Source organism: Lichenostomus cassidix, chromosome 9 (genome assembly GCF_008360975.1).
Source record: "Lichenostomus cassidix isolate B80296 chromosome 9, HeHo_3.0, whole genome shotgun sequence".
Taxonomy (NCBI): Eukaryota; Metazoa; Chordata; class Aves; order Passeriformes; family Meliphagidae; genus Lichenostomus; species Lichenostomus cassidix.
In genome coordinates this window covers 18,259,013-18,283,485 of record NC_139490.1, presented here as the reverse complement: position 1 = coordinate 18,283,485, position 24,473 = coordinate 18,259,013, and the positions used below count along the sequence as shown (strand labels likewise).

The 24,473-nt window shown below is 38.9% G+C and overlaps 1 protein-coding gene across 3 annotated transcripts in view; it reads right to left on the bottom strand.

Moving 5' to 3' along the window:
- The window catches only part of SPSB4 (splA/ryanodine receptor domain and SOCS box containing 4), a 152,864-nt gene that overhangs the window by 116,551 nt on the left and 11,840 nt on the right, over positions 1-24,473 (bottom strand). For 2 of the 3 annotated variants that reach the window (XM_085069682.1, XM_085069678.1), the window contains exon 3: positions 4,071-4,153. The exons of the other annotated variant lie outside the window; for it this stretch is intronic. The gene's annotated coding sequence lies outside the window, so the exon portion shown is untranslated. The remainder of the gene's footprint in view (positions 1-4,070; positions 4,154-24,473) is intronic. 3 annotated transcript variants of the gene reach the window in all.

Here is a 24,473-nt window from a genome sequence, read left to right as displayed (position 1 = left end):
ATCACCTCAGCCAGCGCCAAAATCACATCAGATGGCATAAAGAAGAATCACTTTGAAGAAGTAGCTTGGAAGAAAAGTGTCTCTTTTGTGTCCTTTTCTCTTTGTTTTCTAGGATTAATAGCTTATTTCCTTTCTGTGGGTTTTTCTTTCAGGCACACTCAGCATTGCATTCTCTTTCCCAAATAACATCATGGGCACTCCACGCAAGTTTACAACAGAACTCCAGCATCAGCTGTGTTTTAATCAGTTTTCTGCAAACCATCCTCACATCAAACACAGATTTTTTTCCTTTACACCTGCATGCAATTCCATTCCCAGCAGTGACACAAGCCCGGAAGGTGGGGTTTGGATCCCACAAAGTGTCTGCTCACTGCTGCCAAGTCAGCTGTGAGCACAAAGGATGTTCTCCTGCAAGCAGCTGAAGCACAGACACTGCTCATCCATCTCCCCACTGGGCACAGGAGTTTGGTACAAGCAGCTCACATCCAGCATCACTCAGGGGTCCCAGCCACACAAAAGACCCCACGGGTGCTTTGCAAATGCTGGTCTTTCCCTAAAGGCCAAATTGCAACTGTGTACAAAGGAAGGCAGAGGCCATGTGGCTGTTGCAGGACTTTTGTTGGCATTTTCAGCTGGCTTTAGAATTACCATTTCTCTATGAAGTATGTTCTTTTAAGTTAAAAGCTTTTAAAAAGTAAATATTTTTAGCATAAGAAAGGCAAAAAAGAAGGGTCAGAAAAGAAAAGAATCAAGAGAAGTGCTCACAACTGAGAGCTGAAGGCACTCAATTCTCATCCCTGGAAGCTACAGCTGAGCACAGGGCACAGGACCTGCCATGCTCAGGTAAACACAGATAACAACAGTACTTTGAAGGCACTGCTTCTCTTCTTCCCAGGTTCAGAAGAAGTGCTTTCTTTCATGTCAGAATCACAGTAAAATTCTGTATTAGTGAGGCCTTCACATCTTTGCAATGAAGAATCCATCCCATCCAAGCTCAAAGATGGAAAGACATCAAACATGGCTATAGATGAGTAATAACTTGTGTATACATTCTCTTTCCATATTCTTGATATGACATTATTTTAAATCCATTTACAGTGTGTTATGGTTAATGTTCTCCATAGAGCTCCCAGACCACTGAATATTTGCTTTCATGCTGGTTAGCAAGGTTTTTCTACACTGGATATGAACAATATGACGACCTGAGCCATGTGGGGTCTGAGTCTGCTCAGCCATTACAGACAATATCCTTACACTATGCATTAGAGGAGGGGCCAGATTTTCTTCATCAGTGTAAATCAAAGGTTTACCTGATAGGAGAACAAATAACTCAAAGCTCGCAGAAGAGGCTCTACCTGGGAATCACAAAACTGTTTGGGGTATTCATGAGGCAACCTGAAATTGGATTTCTTACTCTGGGATGAACTTTGAGTTTAAAAATAAACATATCTAAATAAGTAACTGTAAAGCTAAACAAGGGATTTGTGAGATGGAAAAGAGGACAGGTTTCCTCCAAGGTTACTCCCTGTGCAGCCTGCCATTTGTGCAAGTCAGAGGCCAAGCCTCTGCAGAGCTTTGCTGCTACCACTGCAGCTGCTCTCAGTCAAAGGAGCACTAAGAAATGTGGGTTTGTTTTCCATTGGTCATTTTTTTTGTTTGGATACTTGGTTTGGTGTTGACTGCTGGAGAATTCATTGATTTTAAGCTTTTTTATTTGTTTTTACTGGACCAGTTAAGTTGTCAGTTGTGCATTGTAAACAAGCAAACTTGAGAGCTGTAAACATCACTATCTGTTTTGTGACCTTCTGCCCCTTTTCCACTACCACTGCACTGGTTTTCCCCATTCAAAAGTTTAAAACAGGATTTCTCAACCTACCTTAGAGCTTAACTCTCCCAGCAGCAGCTGAATCAGAGCAGTGAAACAGAGGGTTAGTAGAAGCTTGATGTTAAATAATGACCAGAGACATGTAATGGAGAAAGAAAAGTCTGTGAATAGAACCAGATATTTTCCAAGCAAGCCAAGAAATCCTAAGCTCTGAGAGTGAGAAATAAAACCTTCAACACTAGTAAGATAAAATCCTTCCTAGGAAAGAGGTGCTCTTTTTTAAGTTTCCCTTTGCTTTCTTTCCTGTTCTGTAATCATCTTATCAGGCATTTGTATCTTGTATCTTTCTCTTCGAGTTTGGTAATTCTTTCCTTATTGGTTGCACAGAAACAGCTTCAATACCTAAATACAACTTCTCAGGCATATCCCAGATTATTTATCTTAACCTATTCATACAATGAAAAAGGAGCCTCAAGTTGTAATGTGCTGTCAATAGCAACCAGCTCTGAGACAGGTGCTTCCACATCTGATTAAGCAGGTAAGAAAGGATGAAGGCAACTTTAAGGTCTTTAGGGCAAAAAAAAGCAGAAAAGCTCCCAAAAATAGACAGCAGAAAAGGGAAGCAAGTGCCTGTTGGAGGTATTTCTAAAACAGGTACAATTTTAACTGCTCCTTCTACTGAAGTCTCAGGCACAGCTCTTTTTCAGAAATTTTGACTTTCAGACCATGTGTTTCCTATGTAACATACATATTTATTCCTTATATATAAAAAAGGCTGGGTTTGCATGTTTGTCAGAGCAATGGGGTGAATTGACACAATAATCACCCTGGAAGAGACCTGAAGTCTCTAGTCCAAACTCCTGCTCAAAGCAGGGTCAGTTAGGAGGTCAGATCAGGTTGCTCAAGGTTTATAGAGTCAGGTCTTGAAAGCCTCAAAGGGTGGAGACTGCATAATCTCTCAAAGCAACTTGTTTCACTCGCTCTCATATATTAAAAAAAAAAAAAAGGAAAGAAAGAAAAAAAAAGAGAGAGATTTTCTCCAATCTGAACCTGTTCTGTTTCAGTTTAGGTCTCTTGTCTTTCACCCTTTCACAGTGAAAAGTCTGCTGCTTCATAAGGAATGGCACACTGTTTTTCCCCGTAAGTTTGACTGCTTGGTTAAATACATGGGGAATTTCCAGGAAACTCCTTCAGCTGATGAGAGGAATTCAGAATAAACCCCACAGCATTAATAAAAATTTCAAATTAATTGCATTTCCCATGCAAAAGGTCCAGTTCCCCATTACTTCATGGTAAGGATAAATGTTTTGGAAGAGTGGAAAATATTAATTAGCTAAAAAACAGGCAGAGTATAAAAGGTTTTAATTTCAAGGACGAAACAAACCAAAACATGTTGATCATGAAAATATCAAGATCAAAATTAGGCAGCTTAGCTTGCTGGTTGTGACATAAACCACAATTTTCCAATCAGTGCCTAAGGCAGAAATGTCAGAGCTGAACTAAATTGCCTAGATTAGGATGTTTAACTTGACATGTTTATTCTTACTGAAAGCCAAACAAATCTTTCTAACTTTCTAGAAGTTTGTTCATCCATTTTCTTTTTTATAGCAAAAGTAATCAACTGTTTTTTTCCAAGCAATTCCACAATAAGAAAGAAGCAAACTTAAAAATGTATACATGCAAATATACAAATGTCCATAAAACACAGTGTTTATATTCTATTTTTATATATATAAAATTGATCAGATTTCTTAATCTTTGCAATGGTAGCCTTAGTTGACAAAAGGTTTCATATTTATCTGTAGATAATTCCTATTGGTCATCTTTAATAGGCAGAGATAAATGTACTTTGAATAACCAGAGATGATCCTGAATTCCTCACACAGCTCAGTACAAGTCAATCCACTGTGGTATCCATGAAGTTAAGGATAAATTCGTGGGGATTAGCAACTCTTTGTGCTGCTGGCACAGTTAGACAAGGATCAGAATAAAGGGCAAAAGACCCAAGAGAAATGGGCTTTGAGGGAGCTGCAGCTCCCACAGTGTGTGGGAATTGATCCTTCCAACACCAGGACATGCAGCCACAGCACAGTGCCCCAGTCTCCTGTTACTGCAGGAAGAGCAATTACTGGTGCAGGTGCCCTTGGGCTCCATCCAGTACCTCTGGAGATAGTTTAGGGCTGTTGTGATTATCCCTAATTTACACTGCAGCACTGAGACATCTTAATAACAGTCAGAATCCTACCTTATAACTCAGGGCAGAAGAAAGTGCTTTTTGCCTTCAAAATGTCAGGATTAGAACAGACTCAGCAGGTATCAGGAAAGAAGCTGAAAGAGAAGGAGCTGTTATAAAATACTCCAGGGCTGTTAAAAACGGTGCTTACACAAGCACATGACTCATTCTACTACAGGTGACTGCTGAGAGAAAAGATAGTAAAGTCTTCTCAGGCATAGAGCAAGAAAACTCTTGAGTTCAGTCATGGAGGATTCTGCTTCTCTGATCTCATCCTAAAGAGATGGTTACTGAAAGGGACAACGTATTTATACCCATGTCTTTGGACCTCCCCCCAGCTAAGTAAATATATATTCTTTTTTATGTTTAGCAAGTAGAGATTCACCTTATTTAGCTTCTATATCAAGCTGTATCCCTTACATTAAACAATGAATCCTGTTACTAAACTCCTCTTTTCAGTAATGTTTTAAAAACTAACCACTACATGCCCATTGCTCAATGTCCTAGACCTGCTCAAGCAAGAAACATTAAGTACATCAAATTGGACTGTAAATTATGTGAGTTCTATTTTGAGCGTGACATCATTCATCCTGTTGTTTCAATTTAATTATATTTAGTCTTCAATCCATCCCCAGCAGCCCCAATATTTCACATTTTGTTAGTTTGTCTGCTTTACTCTGACTAGTGACTTACAAAAATAACCACACTTCAAAACATCACTTCAGAAAATTAACCCTAAAGCAGTGTTCCCAACCCATCAACACTTCTATGCAGGGGAAAAAATATCCTGAGTGCCCAGTTGACAACAGTAGTTGCTGAAAGCAATAACAGAAAAACAAGGTGAAAACACAGAAAAATGCACATTCAGTTCTCAGTTCTGGACTGTTTAACACTCTAGAATCTGAATCTGACAGCAAATACTGTCATTACTTTATTATAACCTAGATACATATGCTTAGACCTTTCTATAAAAAAATCTTCTTTCAGGTGGTATTTCCTGTGCCAGATCCTGTGTATAAGAGGATACTTTCAGTATTTCCAGCAAAATCAATTGGAATAGTCTTTTAGTTGCAAAGGTATATTACAGATCCTCTTTTTCAAGAAAGATGTGTTAAAGATATCTAAATTATCCTAATTGAACAAGAATACTTTTGCTACTTTAGACTTTTAGAGTAAAATTGCAAAAACTCCAAAAATTACCCTGTAATTTGGAGGGAAAGGCTTAAATTATAAAGTTAAAATTTTAAAATGGCATTAATTTTCTTTGGATCATGGAATAATGCATCAAGCTTACGTATTTGTTCAGGTAGCTTACAAATGACTGCATCTCCATGGTACAAATTCAGCAAAACTGAGTTTCTGTAAGCACTCAGTAAACTATTTTCTATGTAAAAACCCCTTCCCATAAATAGGCCTAGTTTTTCTGAACAGCCTTGCCTAAAAAGTTGAATAATGCTAATAATTTATTTTGTTAGCAATTGCCCCAGGACTGGACACCATATCAACACAATGCTCTGACAAGTGCAAACACCTCCCAAGTCCCATTCTGCACTGAACCAGCCTTGGTGGCTGCTTTGGGTTTACTTCTCAAGCCTCAGCAGAATTTCCCTTCCCTCCAGACAGGCTTTAGCCAGAGTCCTGCACCACATCTCTGTGGACAGGGGTTGTAACAAATGATACTTCAACATTCCTTACTGGAATGCAGTATTTATCTAGCAAATGGGGGTCCTACAACTTAGGAGAGTCCACATATACTTTTCTCCCTTAATTTAAATGAGCAGCCCAAACATAAGATACGAAGTTCAACACCCCCCATATTAAAGATTATTGCTACTTTGTTGTTGTGGTGGTGGGTTTTAAACAAGCCAGAAGTTTTTTATTCTTTCCCAAACCTTCCAACAAAAGGATGGCACTTTACATTGCAAAGGACTCAACATACACCAGTGGAAGTGACATTTCTGTTTTGTTTTTCAAGTCTACCATGAAAATCCTTTACATCCACTCCTGCTAAAATGATGCTTAGCAGCATTATGATCGTAGGACAGGAAGTCTCACTCCAGGGTCTACTCTCACACAAGACCTAATGTTTTATGTTCAAATTTTCTTTTGTTCATTATTTGTTCAAAATGTTTGTTTGAAAGTGACAAAGTTGTCTTTGATGAAAGGCAAGGAGACAACTTATCAGAACCATCTTTCACGTAAAAGTTAGACCAGCTCAAAGCCCAACAGAAATTATTTCGTGTGAATAAACATATTCTGATGGCCATCAGTTGGAAACAGAACCTGATGGTTACATTTTGAATGTGTCAGAAGTGGAACTTAGCAAACTGGGAGTGCAGCTGAGGCCTAACCTGCTGTATTTCCCTCAAATCCAGATTTATCATTGCCTCCTATTGCTGGGTTTGGCTCAGCATCTTGCCCTAGGGTGTTGAATGACACCCTGAGGGTCCTGCTGGAAAAGAATAAAAGCTCTTTCTCTCAGCGAACCAATAAAGAGCAAGTCAACAGCACTCCAGGAACACCTATTAAAGCCTACCAGAGTCTAATAAAAACAGTTACTTAAATATTAAAGCCATTTCATTGCTAGTGGCTGGAACATAAGAAAGCAGGCATTTCAGCTGGTTCAAGTCTTTATCAAAGGCTTAAAAGGAAAAATTGTTCTATTTATAGGCACAAGCATCGAAGCACTGTGCTTGCCAGCCCATTTTATTGCTAACATCAAAGAAAACTCCTGTTTAAACCAATTATTTCTTAAATCCTACAACTGAAAGTGGTGTCTCAGCCCCCTACATCAGTGCTACTGTACCCAGGCACTCAAAGGACAGCCAGCCCAAAACAAACCACGGCCAGTCAGAACCATTCATGTCAACCATGGGGTCAGAGTTTATAAATTCCTTCAGGGTGTTAAAAACATCAGAAACACCATTTGTGTTTAGACAGATGTAAAGGTACAACAGATTACAAACTTACAAGGCTCAACAGAAACAAGGAGTGCCAAGGGAAACAAAAGGTAATGGGTACAAATAAGAGAATTTAAAGTTCTTAACACTGAATTCAAGACAAAAATAAAACCACTCCTAACATAAATTTGTTCTAAGTCCATAATTGCACCAAAACGATAAGATGTTTACTTTCCTTTAAACTGGATTCTAACACTGAGCATTTAAGTCAAGGTTCATTTAATCCTTTCCTCCCCTCCTGCTGCACACCATTTCCACCCTGAAAAGCAGCGGCAGGATGGATTATTTCAGTTCAGAAACAGGTTTTGTTGTGAAAGGCTCAGCTTCACTGTAATAGCTGTGGCTTGGAGAGAAAAAAATGCTCATTGTGCTGGGAATTTTGGAAGCCCCCAGGTAGAAACCTGTCCCATCAAACTTCATTTGTGCTGCCTGTGGATGTCCTCACTGCCTGCTCTAGTCTCTTTCTCTGCTCACCTGTTTCTGAAATATTCCACATTCAGTCAAGATTTGCAAGTTGATCTTCACATTTGGATTATTCTTACGAGTGTGTCACCAAAAGCATTTAAGTGAAGGTTGGAGTTTATTTCACTCCAGTCTGGAAGATTTCTGCTTTTTATTTCAAAGACAATTACAGCTCTTACACTCACACACATTCATCTAGTTCTTTAAGCCATTTATGGATATGTTTAAATAAACTCTTATTCGGCAAGTCACTTAAACATGGTTTGTTTTTTGCTGACTGGAAGACACAGCCTTGTATCTCTTTGGATGAAGTCCTTTTCATAACATTACATTAAGGAAATTAATACCCGTGAATCATACATCTGGGTTATTTTTCATAATTAACTGAACAGTTCTAATACATGTGAATGGATGATCTGAATATCATCAACTGATTGTGCAATAATCCCTGTGTTTCCTCAACTAACATTCTCCTACAGACAGCAAGTCTGTATCAGCAAGTTTTTTCACATCCAACATTTAGGTTCAGCTCACTGCTATAGCGCTCATCCTTTTCTATTCAATATACAGTGGGTTTCTATGGCAACATTGGCTACAAACAATGGCCTTTTTAGGCATTAAAAAAAATGTTCTGGACAGAGAGAGAAGTGCAAATTTTGATGGTGTGCAGAATAACATCAAGGTGACACCAGAATTGCTCAGGGCAGCCCCAGGGAGCACACCATGGACAGCAGTAACACTGGGGGACCCTGGAGGCCAGGCACATCAGCAGCACTGGGTATACACACACTATAGAGGGATGGATGGTGATCTTGACAATGCTGGGAGAAATTCATGCCATCCAGCATGAATATGCACCAGGAATTTTTCCACACAGATGGGAATGCTCCACCCTCTTTCCAACAACCAGGCTGAGGCATACACAGCTGAGAAACAAGGGTTACTGAGGTGTGGTGCCAGTTAAAAATAGGAGTACAATCCCAGTCTGCACTGCAGTGGCTCACCTTGTGTAAAAACAACAGCTATGTGTTGGCCACATGGTAAAACTCTGAAGTGGGTCTTTAAAATGGTTTGCTATGTAACAAGTAATTGAAACTTATGTGTATTCTAAGAATCTTCCTCTGCAAACACAGAGATGTAAGAAACATGCAAATGAAAGCCCAAGAGTATGACAGCAATGCCCATCTGCCAAAGGCACAGTATTCATCATGGATCACCCAGTTCCCTTCTGCAGGCAAACCATAATTAGGTGGCCAAAGAAAGAGAACAGAACAAAATGAGCTCTGACACATCACCAAGAAACAGAAGCTTTGACCTTTCAGCATCCTGAGCAGCAACTTGCTCAGCTGAGGAATCATAAAAGAGATGTTTTTTCATTTACTCTCTCATACCAAACTGTCAACTACATAATGCAATTCTTCTTACATTTTCCTGTTAATGATGTTTATGCAGACTACGAAAATACTACTGCAAGGTAATACCCTGTAGGTTTTTGCTATTGAGCAAAAGATGGAAGATTATTCGTTCTCAAGAGCAATAAGGACACATTGGTAGAGCAACTGGATTGCAGTCTGAGTTTCATTAGTTTATCTTTGTCCTTAAAGATTTCTCCCTGAAAAATCTCTTGGAAAAATTGATTTTAAAGTGTATGAAAATCTCAGCAAACATAGCCTTCCTGCCACTTACAAACCAGTCTAGCCTCTCTGGTTTCCTAATTGCTACCAGACAAAAGTAATTATAACAAAAATAGAAGAGTATGCTTTACTTTGCCATTCCTGCAGTGATCCCCAAAGCTCACAGAACTCTGCAAGACAAAGCAGTACATCACTGAGGAATGGCAAGGAAAACCATCATTGAAATTTGGCCCATTGCTTAACCAGCCTAAGGACATTTTTCATGCCACTTGGTTAGGAACCAAAGTGTTGCCAGCTCCCAATAACTGCAGGGTCTCACAAGATTCAGTGCCCTCCTTGGCAGGTGTGAGCTACACAGTGAAACATTTACATGACCATCCTAGCCTTTAAAGTAAGGCTTCTGGCTCTCATGACTGCCAAGATGTCCTTTTAAAAGTTGTAATGGCTCACAGAATAGAAGGCAACTGAAAATAACAATTTCTTATGTCATTTTTAAGTGAGCCTCATGTTCTTTGGGTAGCTGGTGATTCTGGTAGTGAAAGTGTCAAGTTTAACAGGTTCCAAGACTGCAAATCACTGCCTTCTGCACATCCTGTCTATAAATGCTTGAAGGTACTCTAATTCCGTTAACAGTAGGATAACATAGCATGAAGGATTATTTCATGGCTCCTTCAAAACCAGTATTTAAATATATCCTTCACTTTGCAGCAGAGCTGGAAGTAAAATCACTCTGAGAATGTGTCCACTCAAAATATGCACTTCCCAGTTCAACCTGCCAGCTTCTTCCCCCTGACTAAGCAGGGAACTGAAGGAGACAAAATAGCTTCCCCCTAAAAGCCTCAGAGATCAACTTGCCTCAGCTGATATCCTACCAGTTCATATGAACTGAGCACAGAAAGTAGAAGGCTGGCAGGAGACCAACATTTTGTAAATTTAAATGCTAACATTTCCAGGCTTTTTAACCTCATTTTAGCAAGTTGATGGATTTGTTTGTTCCTTTTCACTCTGTCAGTGGATCTTTTCAGAACAATCCTGTTTGACATTGACATAAAAGTTACCATGTGCATCAAGCTGTTTGAGCAGAAGAGAAAGACAAAGTAACTCAAGGAAGAACCAGAGAAAGAAGCTTTGGAAAACAGTATGGGGTATGGTTTAAAATCAATGCTTTGCTGTAAAGGAGGATGCAATAGTTTACAGGGAAAAAAAAAAAGTTTTGTGCTGTAATTATTTATCCACAGAGGATAAAATGAAGTTTCTCTAAAAGAAATATTTTCATGAACTGTCATGTTATGATAACATAGGAAGTTACATGCAAACAAGGCTGTTCATTAGCACAGTCCTAGAAGTGATCTAAATGTGAGAAATTATGAGGAGATACCACACAGTAATTGGACACAGGTATTCATAGGAACATCTCATTAAATTCTTAAGTTACCAATGACAAAACCATCAAAAATAAGTGTGTTTCATTTGCAATAGAAAAAGGACAATCCAAACCCAAACCCTTTTCAAAATGAAATAAAAAAGCAACCAAACCTGTTGGAATGGTGTTGATGATAGAGGAATGAAGAGCACCAGAAAGCAGTTAATTATCCAGTTTATACTGCATTTCATTGCATTAACCATTATTTTGCCATTTATTTCCTAATAGCCTTTCCTTAAATCCACCCAAAGCCAATGGACATTTCAATGAGCAAAGAAACAGGAAAGGAGACTCGAGGCTTGGATCATAGCCAGACAAAGAAAAGCTGCTGCCATATGTTAAATGCATAGGAACATGTCACATCAGAATTGAATTCAAACTTCCCCAGTGTCTGCAATTTCACTTTGAAAAGTGTGGCATGATATGGAAAGACACTTTAATATAAGTTTCAGTAATTTCATAATATTAACTAAACAATGATTTTGCAGCAGACACCACTCATTAGTGATGCACAGAAATGTATTTATGCTTATATAAAAAAGCAAGGCCAATGGAGGATCATCAACATAAGCTAAAAGATAAATGCAATGCTCTCTGCTATAGGATAAAAAAGGAGGATGGGATAGTGAGGAGAACAAACAAGGGGAAAGAAAAACAACAGGATCTTAAATTTAAAACCACTGTAGAAGTCAGCAAAATATATTGTCTCCAGAAGTGGGGAAGAAAAGGAGAAGTGCCAGAAGCTCCATAAAATATTCTGAAACCTTTTGATACTAATTTACATAAGGAACATGGAAGGCAGTGACAAAATAGTAGGTTATCAGTGGGAAACAGAGGTGTGGGAATGTATTGGAAAACTGATAAAAAGACCTCTGGCTATTCCTAGGCTGTTTGGACAGCATATAATGAAGCAACTTTCCATCAGCCTGGAGAGGGGAAAAAGCCATGTCAGGGGAAACAGAAAAACCCCAACCAAACATACACTGGCCAGCTACACTGCTAAGCTCCAGATAATGCCCTGTGCAATCCTTTCACTAAAAGCAAATTAAGAAGTACAGTAGGCACTTGCTCACTTAAGAAGGACAATTCTGATGCCATTAACTGTTGAATAAGGGCTTATTTCTTCTCACTCAAAGAGAAGTCCAATGAAAAAGAAATACTGAAGACTTAATGAGGACATACATTATTGTTCATCTGCTGTTCTGCTGCCATACAAATCCTCTACAAAATCTCCAATCATTAACAAATAGAAAAAGCAAATTACTAGAAGTTCACCCAAAGGTCAGCTGTCTGCACCAAGCCAAAGATGCAGCCCCAGTGAACTGGTCCTCAATGGAACCGTGCTCTGTGAAAGGAAGCTGGCTGGCTTTGCATAGCCAGAGTGCTCTGGGAAAATGCACCAGGTACAAAATCCAAAGGACGAAACTTCTAAGAGCATGAAAATATTTCATCATTCCATGAAGGAAGTGTAACAATGTTACATTTTACATAATGCAGTATTATACTATGACAGCATGGTTAACAAAATTTTTGCCTTTTCATTCATGGAGAATTTGAAAACGAATCAACAGGGAGCTAAACCAAAAAGCAGAGAAATACCGAAGGCTTAAACCCTTCATAAAATACATCAGAAGATGTGGTGGACCACAAATAGCATGGCTGATCTTCCCACAGAACTAAAATTGCTCTAGAAACAGTGTACTGCTACTATTGCTGCTTGTTTTTTTCAAGGAGGAGTGAACTGCACAAATATTCTAAGTCAGGAGTAAATTTCCAACTATTTAGGATAAAATTAACCAATGGTAACTCACGTTACCCCTCTTGTTCCATGAGAACATGATCTGAAATAAGTGTTGGAATTTGATTGCAATGGAAAGGTGAATACATCTTGGCTGGATTTTAGGCTGTGGCAGGCAGCAGTGTAACCCTGGCAGGATGGAGTGCCATGGATTCACCTTGTCAGGTTACAGGGATTCACATGCCTCGTGGATGACAGTATTTTGGAAAATGGATGTGCTACATTATGGAATAGCTTTTTTACAAAATTTCACTACATGCCATCAAGCCACTCCAACCTGACTGTTTTTTACATTTGACCCATCCTCCCCATCACCTCTTTTCTATTCAACCTACTTGTCCCAGCAGACTTTTCCAACCATTCCTCATCCTCCCCCCCCTTCTCATGCTCAACGCGCAACTTGTTCTGCACAATAACACAATAAAAGATGTTCACTATGAAGCAAGAGACTTCAAACATCTTAATGGAGCATGCCAATGGGAAGAGAACTGTATGGGTGTGATCCTCAAGAGAAGCAGCATTCCTAGGAAGTGCAGTGAATCCATGGTCACAAAGGGGGAATTTGCTAAGCAGACAGCATGCTGGCCCCTGCAGCCACTGCTTAAATTTGTCATTTTGTTACTTAGCAGAACACACTTGAAATGTGTGAATAAGAGCAATGTATTGCCATTGCAAATATTTCTATATCAGCTTCAACTAATGATGGAACACTGGCTTCCTACAGAGTTTGCAAATGGAAAGAACATTCATGTTCTCTGGATCTTTCTTTCTTTCTAGCTTTTCTGTAGAGGTTCATCTGCAAGGAAAATAAGACAAAGTAAACTGTAAATGTTGCATCAAATTCTCAAGTTCTGTTACTGGTGACCAGCAGTTAGAAAAAATATTATTTCACACAGCACTGGAGCGCCTTACATCAAGAAAAACCATATGAAACTCAAGAAGTTACAGAAACTCTGTTGTCTGGGACATGGCCTTTTTTGTTCCATAAAAAATCCAGAAGGATGATGGGCCATTTTTATCAGTCTCTGAGTAATAATTTTTAGGCGTGAAGACCAGAATTGAAAGTTATTTTCAGTTAATTTTGTACAGCTGTTGGTAGACAAGTGCATGAATTCTGGAATTACTGGGAAAAAAATCTGGTATGAGAGCTACGTGACTCAAGACTGAAAACAGAAGGAAATGGTGTTTTGTTTCCCTAGAATCAATCACTGTGGATTGCCTGACAAAATTCTCTGGCACTGGAACAGAACACAATAAAACGCATCCAGTAACAAGCCTGGGAAGCACAGCTGGGGTACTCCATTTTCCTCATGGAGGGCAAGGTCCTCCAAATCCTTTTCCTATAAGGTGTGAGAGGTTCACACCATCACAGAGATCGAAAAAAAATTTAACAAGTTAGAAAGGAAATAAAAATGATTACCAGAATACAGAGAGGAGATTTTACATTAATTCTCGTAAAATGGGTGAAAAGATGCACCTGGACCCTCCAGCAGCACCTCCAGTTCTGCTGGTGTGGGCGAGTGGAGCTTTGCCAGGCTTCTCCCATCAGCCACTTGAGAGCACAGCAGGCATTCCTCATGTGGTTCTCCCTTCTGCTGTGTTGCAGGCCATGCACTCTGAGCTCCAAACTCCAGGAATGCTGCCTGGACTGCTGCTCCCCACCGCTGGGGATGAGCACACTGTGCAAGGCGCTTACTTGAGACAGTCAGAGCTGGAAATTAAAGTTCCCTTTCCCAGAGAGAGCTTCTGTGGGAAGCAAAGTCAAGTGGCGCTTTGCAAGCTGACTGGGCCAGTAACAAAATTAAGCTGCATGAAGTTCCCACTGAAACAGTTGGCTCTAAGTTATCTGAGTACAAGGAGGAGTCTGGCTCTGAAAAGAGAAAAAAAGGTGAAGTCTATCATGCTTTATGAAATCCATCTTTTAAAAAGAAGATGGGGCAGTGAAACACCTTCAAGAAACTGCCAAATCTGGGCATCAAAGAGTGTGTGCTGTTACTGCCATGCCAAGTGTACTGGAAAAGCTTCAAAAGGTGATTTGCTATGTCCACAGCAGAGATAGAACCAAGAAAACATGTTACAAACTAGGTGAAATGGTGGGCAGGTGACCCATTTACTACTCCTTAACAAGTTACCAGACACCACCAGACCTGAGGAACTGACTGCACCAATGTTCTTAGCTCATGGGAAATATAAAATAAAAATACATTGGCTTCAACAGCATGAGAAAAGTGTTGCTATGTGTTTTCCTCTGTCAGCTCTGGTTCTTCCCAAAGAGCAAGGCCCTCTCATCAAACTCCATCCCAAAAGGCCCTATAGGCTGTTTGTCCTAGCAGATCATTTCCCCCAGCCCAGCAGGTACCAGCAGTCTGCACACCAGAGTTTCATAACTCTGGGTCTAGAAGCAGCATGGAATTGCCAAAGAAATTAGTTAAAGTAATTTCAAAAAGTCGCATGGTGAAAGAAGCCCCATCAAAACATTAAACCCTTCCAGCTAAAACCCAAGAGCGGTATCTTAAAAAAGCGAAAAATAGAAACACAGCATCACCTAGTCACAGTTAGTAGCTCTTAGGATCTACTGCTTTGGAAAACTTCACGGAAAACCCACAAAACTAGACCAAGGTGAGATACATTATGAAGAAAAAAGAGCAAGGAGTTACCAATAAAAGAATCTAACACACATCCAAAAATAGCGGCAGCCTGGGATGTTCAGCCAGTTCTTTTTCCTGGGGTGTTTTAAAGACTCATGAATTAGAGGCAGGTAAAGTGGTAAAGACATGTAAGGTATTACATGAAGGCATCAAATTATTATTAATCAGCTAAGAATGTGTGCATTACATTAAACTTCCATCACCCTGTGTGCAGCCACTCTGTTCCCATTATCCTGTATGCTCTGAAATGTACAGTTACATTAATCTTCAATGCTGTAATTATTCCTAGTTGTAATTAGTAACAGCTGTGACATTCAGACTGCAGTTCTACAAGCAATAAAATTCTCCCAGAGTTTAATAAGCAGACTTTTTGTAATTTTATGTTGTGCTTGTGAAACTCTTAGGGAAACTTTGTGTGTTGGAATACAATTTCTCCTCCATCTTCTTTCTGCATGCAGCACCTCTGTTTACAGACTGTTTTACAATTCTGTTTTTTGTGCAGTCCCAGCTTTCTCGCGCTGACTTCCCCAAGTCCCTCTACATCACAGACTCCTTTTGACTATGAGGGACAGCTGAGAACTCAAGGCTCCCATTGAACAGGCAGACAACCCAAAACTCTGTGAGAGTTATCTCAAGTATTACCAGAAATATTCATAAAGAAACCATTGCTCTAAATTCACGTGTTGATTCTGAAGCTCAGATGACAACAGTTTGACTGCAGCATGGGACATTTCATAAATACATAGCATGAGCAAAACCATTCAATTCACTAGGCTATTCCAGGATTCCTGCTATCCTTCACGTGACAATAGATCTACTGAATTCCATTCTACCTCCAAAATACCTTTGCTTTCCTCTGACAATATCTGCAGGAAGCCTGTATACTTTCAGTGCTTAAAAAAAAAAAGTACAGCATACACTTGTTTAACTTCCAAGTTAAAGTAAAAATTCCTTTGATTATATTTATTTCATTTTCCATTTGAGAGAGAAAAGAAATAGTTTGGGGTTTTTTGTTAATTAATTACCTGAAGCTCCTGTGAAAAACCAAAATAAACTGGAACACTCATGAAAAACCTATCATTTGATTGTCAGAATCTATGTTTACAATTACAGAGTGTAGTTGCAATTTATGGAGGAATATACAAACAATATAAATATTACATTTATATTTAAAAAATAGGTCAAGAAGTGTTTGTCAAGTATAGTCTGAAAAAGGAATAATGTAAATTCATGTCAGCTCTAATAACTGCCCCAAAAATACACTAAATACTACTTAGGACTGCAAAATGCACAACATAATTCTATATCTTTCTTATCAGTTAACTAATCTGAACTGAAATATAATTTATATTTAAATGTGGGGTACCAGGTGTGTAGGGGGGAGAGGCAGTGAAATTCTGATATATTCTTGTCTTACTGATTTTTGGTTTTAACTTGGAAGTCTTGAGATTGAAACAAAAATTAGAAATTTTAAGTTTCCTTTGTTTAGAAAGGAGGAAGGCTTAATTGACTAAACCCTTAATCTAAAAAAGGGTAAAATAATAAGCTGTGGAGTACTACAGTCAGAGATCACTTGGGAGCTCTATTAAATCTTTTAAAAAGAAGAGAAAAAGGCAAAAAAACCCTCAAATAATAAGTTATCAAACATCCTTCATCAAGAGGTGAGCATTAGATCAGCACTCTGGGTCTCCCCCATTTCATCTCCCCAGGCACCTCAGCACTAACAAAGACCAGCAGCACCACATTTATATTCATCACAGACTCTTGCTCTGCATCAGGCAACTTCATTCACATTCAATATACTGAAATCAAAGCCAAATTCCCAGATTTTACGCTCATTTAGAGAATAAAAAAAGTCTTTCGGAGGCATTCTAGGCAGTTCCCAGTTACTGTGCTGACGAGGCTTATGAAATAATTCAGATTTGTCATCGCAGATTATATCTCATACAAACATGGATGAAGATGTAAAAAGCCAAAATCTCCACTGATCTTGCTGGGACTTTATCAGATTACTCTGCCTCCCCCACACAGACTATCATAACCTGGGATTATGCCTAAGCCCAGACACAAAAACTGAGGATATCACTACCCAGCTATCATCTTTGAAAAACCATTAATTCATTAGGTCAGGTGTCTTCAGTTTACATCTATACCTGATATTCTAAATAGCCTTTGTAAACACTGCAAACCAGTACCAGCATTTGGACAGTCACACAGAAGCTGTGTTTGAAGACCTTCCGAGCAATATGTTGCTCACAGTCTGGTCAGCTACTCCTGGTTGTCAAACTTCCCTTCAAAGTGCAAGGCAAGGCAGTGGAGAGCCAACTCATTATTTAAGATCTTGTGATTTTCAGGCTAATATTGCAATGTTTAAAACACTTGGTTGTGAAGCTACTGATGCTGAAAAATCATTGACTTTACACACAGTAAAACAGAAATTACACACTGTATTAGTGATGACATAGCTTAACATCCTATATCAGAACATTAGGTTCCCTGGGTTCAGAATTTTATTTTAATTTAATATTCTTTCCATACTTGCACTGCGAAAGAGCTTGTTGAAAACTGCTTTAATAAAATTACCCAGATACAGACTCTGCCTGTAGTACAATTCCATGAAAACAGAAGTTAATAATGGAAACACTGGCAGAAGTTGAACTATCAAACATAAACAGAAGTGTAATTACTCCATGTTGGTACCAAAAATGTTGCAGATCTATGTAATAGCTCTTAACACCTTAGGATACACATTTCATATCCCAATACTACTTTTTTAAACTGTTTGCCCTTCACTGCCTTCCCCAGCCTCCCTCCTGATCCGCATAAAAGACAAAACCCATAACAAAACCAATCAACATCAAGAAATAAACTCAGCATAGCTCTCAAACCAGGGATCCGTAGTCCATTTGCAAGGAGGTATTTACCCATCAAAAAAGCAGATCCAAACCAGAGACACTCAATTTACATGACCAGCTCAGAGCTCAGATAAACCAAATATTCAGATGTCAGACAAAGGAGCCATGGTCTTTGAAAAACAGCCCAAATTGGATTTAAAAGACTAAACAGAGAGATTTAATTATTGAAATGTGGACATGGATCTGCCTGGCTGCAGATAAAGAAGCCAACACTACAAAAAGTTGTTCACAAAAATCAACCACTCTGCACAAAGTCTCATTTCTCCAGGGCTGATTGCCACAGTTGTGAGACATCACTTTATTCCCCACACACCAGTTGCTTCTCTCAAAGCAAACATTAACTTCCCAGAGAAAGAATCCATTAGCATCAAACACCATGGGCCTCAACTACAGCCTGAACCCTGTTCCAGCCTGGCCACAGGCTGATTCTCAGTAAGAAAGAGGTTGGAGTCCAGAGCTTATTCTAATCAGGTTAACTAAGCCCCTGTGCTAAGCATCTCTTTTGATACTCCAGGGAAACGTTTTTTGACTTTTCAGTTTATAAAGACTTCAGATGTGAAACTGAGAGGTGCCTTTACATCATACCTTACCAAGGTAAATCAATTATCAATCAAGCTTTCATATTAAAAAATTAAATTTTTAAATGTAGAAAAGGAAGGAAAATACCTTTAGGTAGAGTTTCTCTTCCATGTTACATTGTCTTCTCTAAAGAGGACTGGTGAATAATTATCCTCAAATTCCTAATTCCAGATAATATGGAACAAAACTCCTAGAATTAATCCATCAGGTACCTGAGGTCCATTTGAAACCTTGCTTTTATAAATCATACCTTCTATATTTACATTTATATTTATATTTATATTTATATTTATATTTATATTTATATTTATATCTAATAGAACAGAGAAAAAAATAACACATGGCCTTTAAATTTACAGGAGAAATAAGAAAGGAAGATTCTAATTTTATCCTGCATGACAACATACATACAGCTCCAGGTTTGTAGTTGTGGAACCTGGCAAACAGGCCCATCACTACAAGCCCAAGATCTGTGATGCCAACATCTCCTGATGTTGCCAAGATAGAGCTGTTCTATGCAATGTACATTTGTGACTTGCTTAACTGAAAATGGAGAGTTGCAGAGGCAGAAGGACTCACTGAAGTGCCAGCTGGCAGCAGAGCAATGGGCTTCCTTCTGGTAACAAGCCAAATGAAGAAGATTTGCAAACATCTGCCCAGTTGAATCCATTCCACAGTAATTATGCTGTCTCATCTTCTACCCATTTCATGAAGGAAACCTGTTCATTCAGCTGGGAGGCTTTGAACTCTAATCCTCCTGAAGTCACAGAACCTACATCAACTCTAACAGGACAAGGATTTTATCACTGATCCTCTGGAATACAGTATTTGATAGAATTTACTGCATAAACCGCTCTAAACTGGAGCATAACTATTAGACAGACAACATAGAGGAGAAGACATTTGTTTTCAGAAAAACCAAAACCAATACAAGCTATGCTGGCTGCATGTATTTTTTAACACTACTCAGCTGAGTTAAAACAGACACCAATGTTCTGATCATCCTTGGGTTTTCCCAAGCCACGTGATGCATGAGGAGTGCAGGGGGAATCAAAATATTATGCCAGTCACATATACACAGAAAAGTCAAAATCAGCTTCAATTTCCTGGAGTCAGTGGTGAAGAAAAGGGAAAGATGCTCCCCAAGGTTTCATCTTTCCTTGATTTAAATCTTCCCATCATTCCATGAATGGTGAATCTTAGAATATTTTTTGCTCACTTTGAACCTGATACATTACCCAGAAAAAGTGCTAAAGAATTTGACACAGCACAATTAGCATAATATTTTTTCCTAAGACTAATACTAAAAACTAATACTAATGGGTTTTGGCTAGCTCAGTGGTATTCCCAGGGCAGAAGTATATGGAAAGAAGGGTTAATTAGAAACAGGATTTTAAGAATTCATTAAAATCCTTACAAATAAAAAATCAAAATGACAAGTCACACATTATAGTAAAGATTAAGACTTATATGACAGATTATGTTAGGAAAAAACATCAGCCTGCTAGATCAGCTTTCAAATCAACTATCTTTATCCTAAACCTAATCTCCCTCCAATATAATTTATTTGTCTTTTGCATTTTTCTGTTTTCTCCAAAATCAGGCTATTACATTGGCAATTGGCCAACAGCTCATTCAGACACTGCTATTGATTTCTCTTTAAGCATCTACCTTCTAAGAATGAAAATAATTGATTTTTTTTTCCTCATCTCTGACCTGGTAAAAAGAAAATTCCCTTGGAATAACTAAATAAAACTTTCAGTCAAGATAAAAAGTACTTAGAAATGCACCTGTGAAGGGTGAAGAGAATGAGGAAAAGTTTCAACAATTAGAACCTTCTCTCCATCAAAGAACTGTAAGTCAAGTACTTTTTCTGGAGATAAACCAACCAAACCAAAATTGAACTCAAGCTTTATTGATTACTTTTGCTTTAATTTGCTCTCCCTTCTGTGTGTGGCAATTAGCTCTCCATCACAGAGGAAAGTGAACTTGTCCCTGTCCTCAGAAGAATACAAATTTCTGCCATATTCTACAGCAACATGCTGCCACACAAATGAGGCACATCAATTACCCTTTCCAAACAGCACTTACTAAATCTTACAGTGTTTTTTCCACCAAAAAACCAAAAAAGGCACTTTGATACCTCTTTGGCTTTATACAACATCATTAAGCTGTGTCACCTAACGCAAAACTGATAGTGCTTGACACACCCAGAGATAGGCTGGAGAAAATACCTGGGGACTGAACAATTACTGTCTTTTACTCCAGGGTTTCTAAGCCCCAGGGCTGGCTGTCCCCCCACTATTAGCACCAAACAAATCAGCTGCCAGGGATTGGAACAAATCAGCACCAAACCAATCCTGCTGTGCCTTCAGTGCATGACAAGAGCACCTGGTGCTGCAGGACCTTTCTCCTGCCAGCTGTGCCCAGCCTGGCACTGCCAGCACAGCCCTGCCCTGCCTCAGCCACAGCCACCTCTTGCCTCTTGGTTCTCTGCTTGAAAATCAAGCAGTGAGGGAGGATTTCAAGTCTGCCTTACATGTCTATCCCATAGCATGTTTATTGCACTGATAAGATTCTTCTTCTGTTTGGAATTTCAGCCTAACACTAAAAGATTTGTGGAAATACTCCACCTCAGTTGGTTTAATGAGAAACTGAGGCCATTTCCAAGTTCTCACATTGCTCTCATACCTGCCCTTTAAAAATAAAAATCACCATAAACAGGTCTTCCTGAAATAGAAATGAAAAGTTAAACTTTGATGCTAAATAAAAAGGCATCTGCCTCACTTGACATACTGCAATTTGCTCCACTAGCAGTGATTAATACAAGAGGAAATGAGCCCCCACAGGTATCTTTTGCAATGTTACAGAATGAATGTTTTAAAACTCTACAGAATAGGTTAAAAGGGCATATAGGAGATGGTCAAACAACATCTCGTCATAACTGACACTTTTTAGATTTCATGTCTAAGAAAAGAGAACAGAAATTAAACAGAAAAAAACCCACAGAAACCAAAAGAAGAAATAGAAAACATGAAAGTATTGTTGGCATACTCATTTGAAGTACTGACTAAATGAGAAATTCTGAAAGTAAAATAGTCAAAATCATTAGCAACACTTAAAGTTATCCAATTATTTTAGAAATATTTACTCTAATTAACATTAACAATGAATTAATTATGGTTACATAACTGAATTACTGTGAAATTAAGTTCTTTTGAAGAAATGCAGATAAGTAAAACTTGTTTTCTAAAATTGGTTTTCTTATTGGGAAATGAATTAATTATAAGACACAACCATATCTAGGCATCAAAGCAATGGGATTATTTATATATTTGCAATGTTCTATTTATGGAGGGAAAGCATTTAAAGCATTAGTTGTTATCACTAATAAACTCAAAACTGATTTTTCCATTCAGAAATATTCATGATTTAAAATTGTCTTGCTATTAAAGCACAGCTTATAAATAAACTTCTGCTGCTCCAGAAAATGGCCAAGTTTGCCACTGATTGAAACCTTGTCTCAGCACATGACTATGACATTTCTTAACAGCCCAGCCCTTCCATACTGGCATGATCCAATTTTGACATTTACCTGCCATGACTTGCACCCTGCACTGGAGGTACCACACAGTCTAAGAGCTCTGATCTCTGACTCCAGTGTTTCCCAAGGCAACAGCTGCTAAATTCCATTGAAATTGGTATATGTGGAAAAACTACATCAAGTTGTACCCTGTTTTATATCCACCACTAAAAAGTTAAGATCCCCATCAGCAGGAGAGTTATGCTGTTTAATTTAACACCTGACAGTTTACTAGTTTCACACATTAAACTTACTGCCTCCTTTTATGGCACTGCCATTGAAACTGAACAGATTAACTCCCTACCTAATTATTATTACCAAATTCTGCTTGTTATGGGGAGTCACACAGCACCATTCATTATCTGATAATGCCAAATTTCTTAATCAGCAAAAAATGCAGCATTTTTTGGACCACACACACCCTTATAATCTTCATACTCTTCAAACAAATATCAACTCAAAGTTATTACTTTTCTGAACTGCTTTTTATATAACACTTCTCTCAGTGTTCTATCAGGCTTCTATCAGTGAAACAAACCCCGCATTTGCACAGTTACTCTTCATGAAAGCAGGACCTGAGGTACAGCCCAAAATCTCCAAAGAAAGCAGTGAAAATTTACAGAGTGCCAGACTCCCTTGGGTGCTTGCTGCTATGGGTCAAGCTGTTCAAAGGCACTGCTATTTCTCACCAGAGCTGGGATGCTTTCAGTTTTAAAAATCCTGCTTTCACTTTCAAAAATCCTGTGTCCAGCCTCATGGGAAGAGGGCCCTAATGGCAGAGTGGGTACTGCCAAGAGATCAGACCCTTTACAGTTGTATTTGTGCTTCAGAGAGGCAAGTAAAAATGTCTGGGATTCTCCACGACTTTACTGTGCCTTGAGATCCTTTGTATTTTTCACCTTCATAAAAGAAGTTAAGTTTAAACCAAAAAATGTTGTGGGAGACTCAGCATTTCCATCTTAAATACCTTGAAGAATATTTGCTCTTGGAGAAATGAAGGTGCTGATTAAGCTGCAATCTATTCTATTTCCATTTTTTGAAGTTAGCAATGGAGACCTTAAGTGTCCTCTAAAATGGACACATTTGGTCATTGAAATAACCACTAAGGCAACTGCAGCCTTCACAGAATTTTCTGCAAGTGTTATTTACAATTTGTTTTAATCAGCAGTGGCAGTGTTAACATCTGCACCACAGCAATCTTAATCAGAAAATGCCACACTTAATTCTGTCAGTATTCAGAATTCTCTCTTCTAAAAGCTCTTCAGTGTTTAGGTATCTTGGAGCTGTAATTTAGTGTTCAACAGGCTGTAATTAATCAAGCCGTGATGTAATAAAACCACACGGATGTTTCCATTCAAAATGGTCAAACCATAAGCCAAGGAACCACAACCTGCCTAGAAATGTTTACAGACCCCACTTAACTTACTGACATTTTAAAATGCCACATGTCCTGCAAATTGACACTGGTTCAGGCAATGAATTTTCTTGCACATAAGAGACCACCAAGCTGTGCTGCTCTGACAGCTGAGTGCCTGTAGTAACAACAGCAACTCCACAAAACTGTACTTGCTCATTTAGAGAACAAATTTGCTCAGATTCCAGATGGTTAAAAGTGTTAGGAATAGAGGTGTTGGTTTTGATGATAGGAATAAACTCAACAGGGTGTTAGTTTACCATCCCAGATTTTTCTCAGGCCTCAGGTGAGCCCAAGGAAGCAGCTGTCCCCTCCTGGGCTGACAGGCACACACTGCCTGATGCTGCAGCAGCAGGTGAGCCACTACAAGAGCACATCTGCCAACCTCAATGAACCAGATTCACATCTGGGGATTAAAACACAGACACCTACTTACACACTTCCTACCTTCTAACTAAAGTGGTTGAACATCAGTTACAAACAGACTTCTATAGAGCAAACCTGAATTGGCAAAATGCTGGATCAGAGTCCAAAAGTATCAGTCTGTTTGGGTTTGGAGGCCAGCAGAACCAAGATTTTCATTTAGGGACCATAGCTTATTATGTAAACTTAGTTAAAAATAGTAGTGAATCAAACCACCTAAAATTTGTTTCCTAAACCAAGCAATGGCAGCTCTTTGCAGTATCATTTTGCCAGTATGACAATTCTAGCTCTTTGTCCTGTTTAGTTGTGCCTATGTAAGCCATGAGCCATTTCTAGGTGCAACCCCTTAGCCAGCACAGTGCAAACACATCCTTTCTCCAGCAAAATCAGATGGATCGGCAAAAGATATTTTGGCTAATGGAATTACCATGTCATCCAAGGCTCCTGCATGCACAGAAAAGAGAGCAGAAAACTCCCCTTTCTTGTCCCACTACAGCTCTGCAAGAAAGTTCTGTGGCAAAGCACTCACATTCAGTATTTAAAAAATTAAACCCTCCTTTCTGATACTGGCAGTTT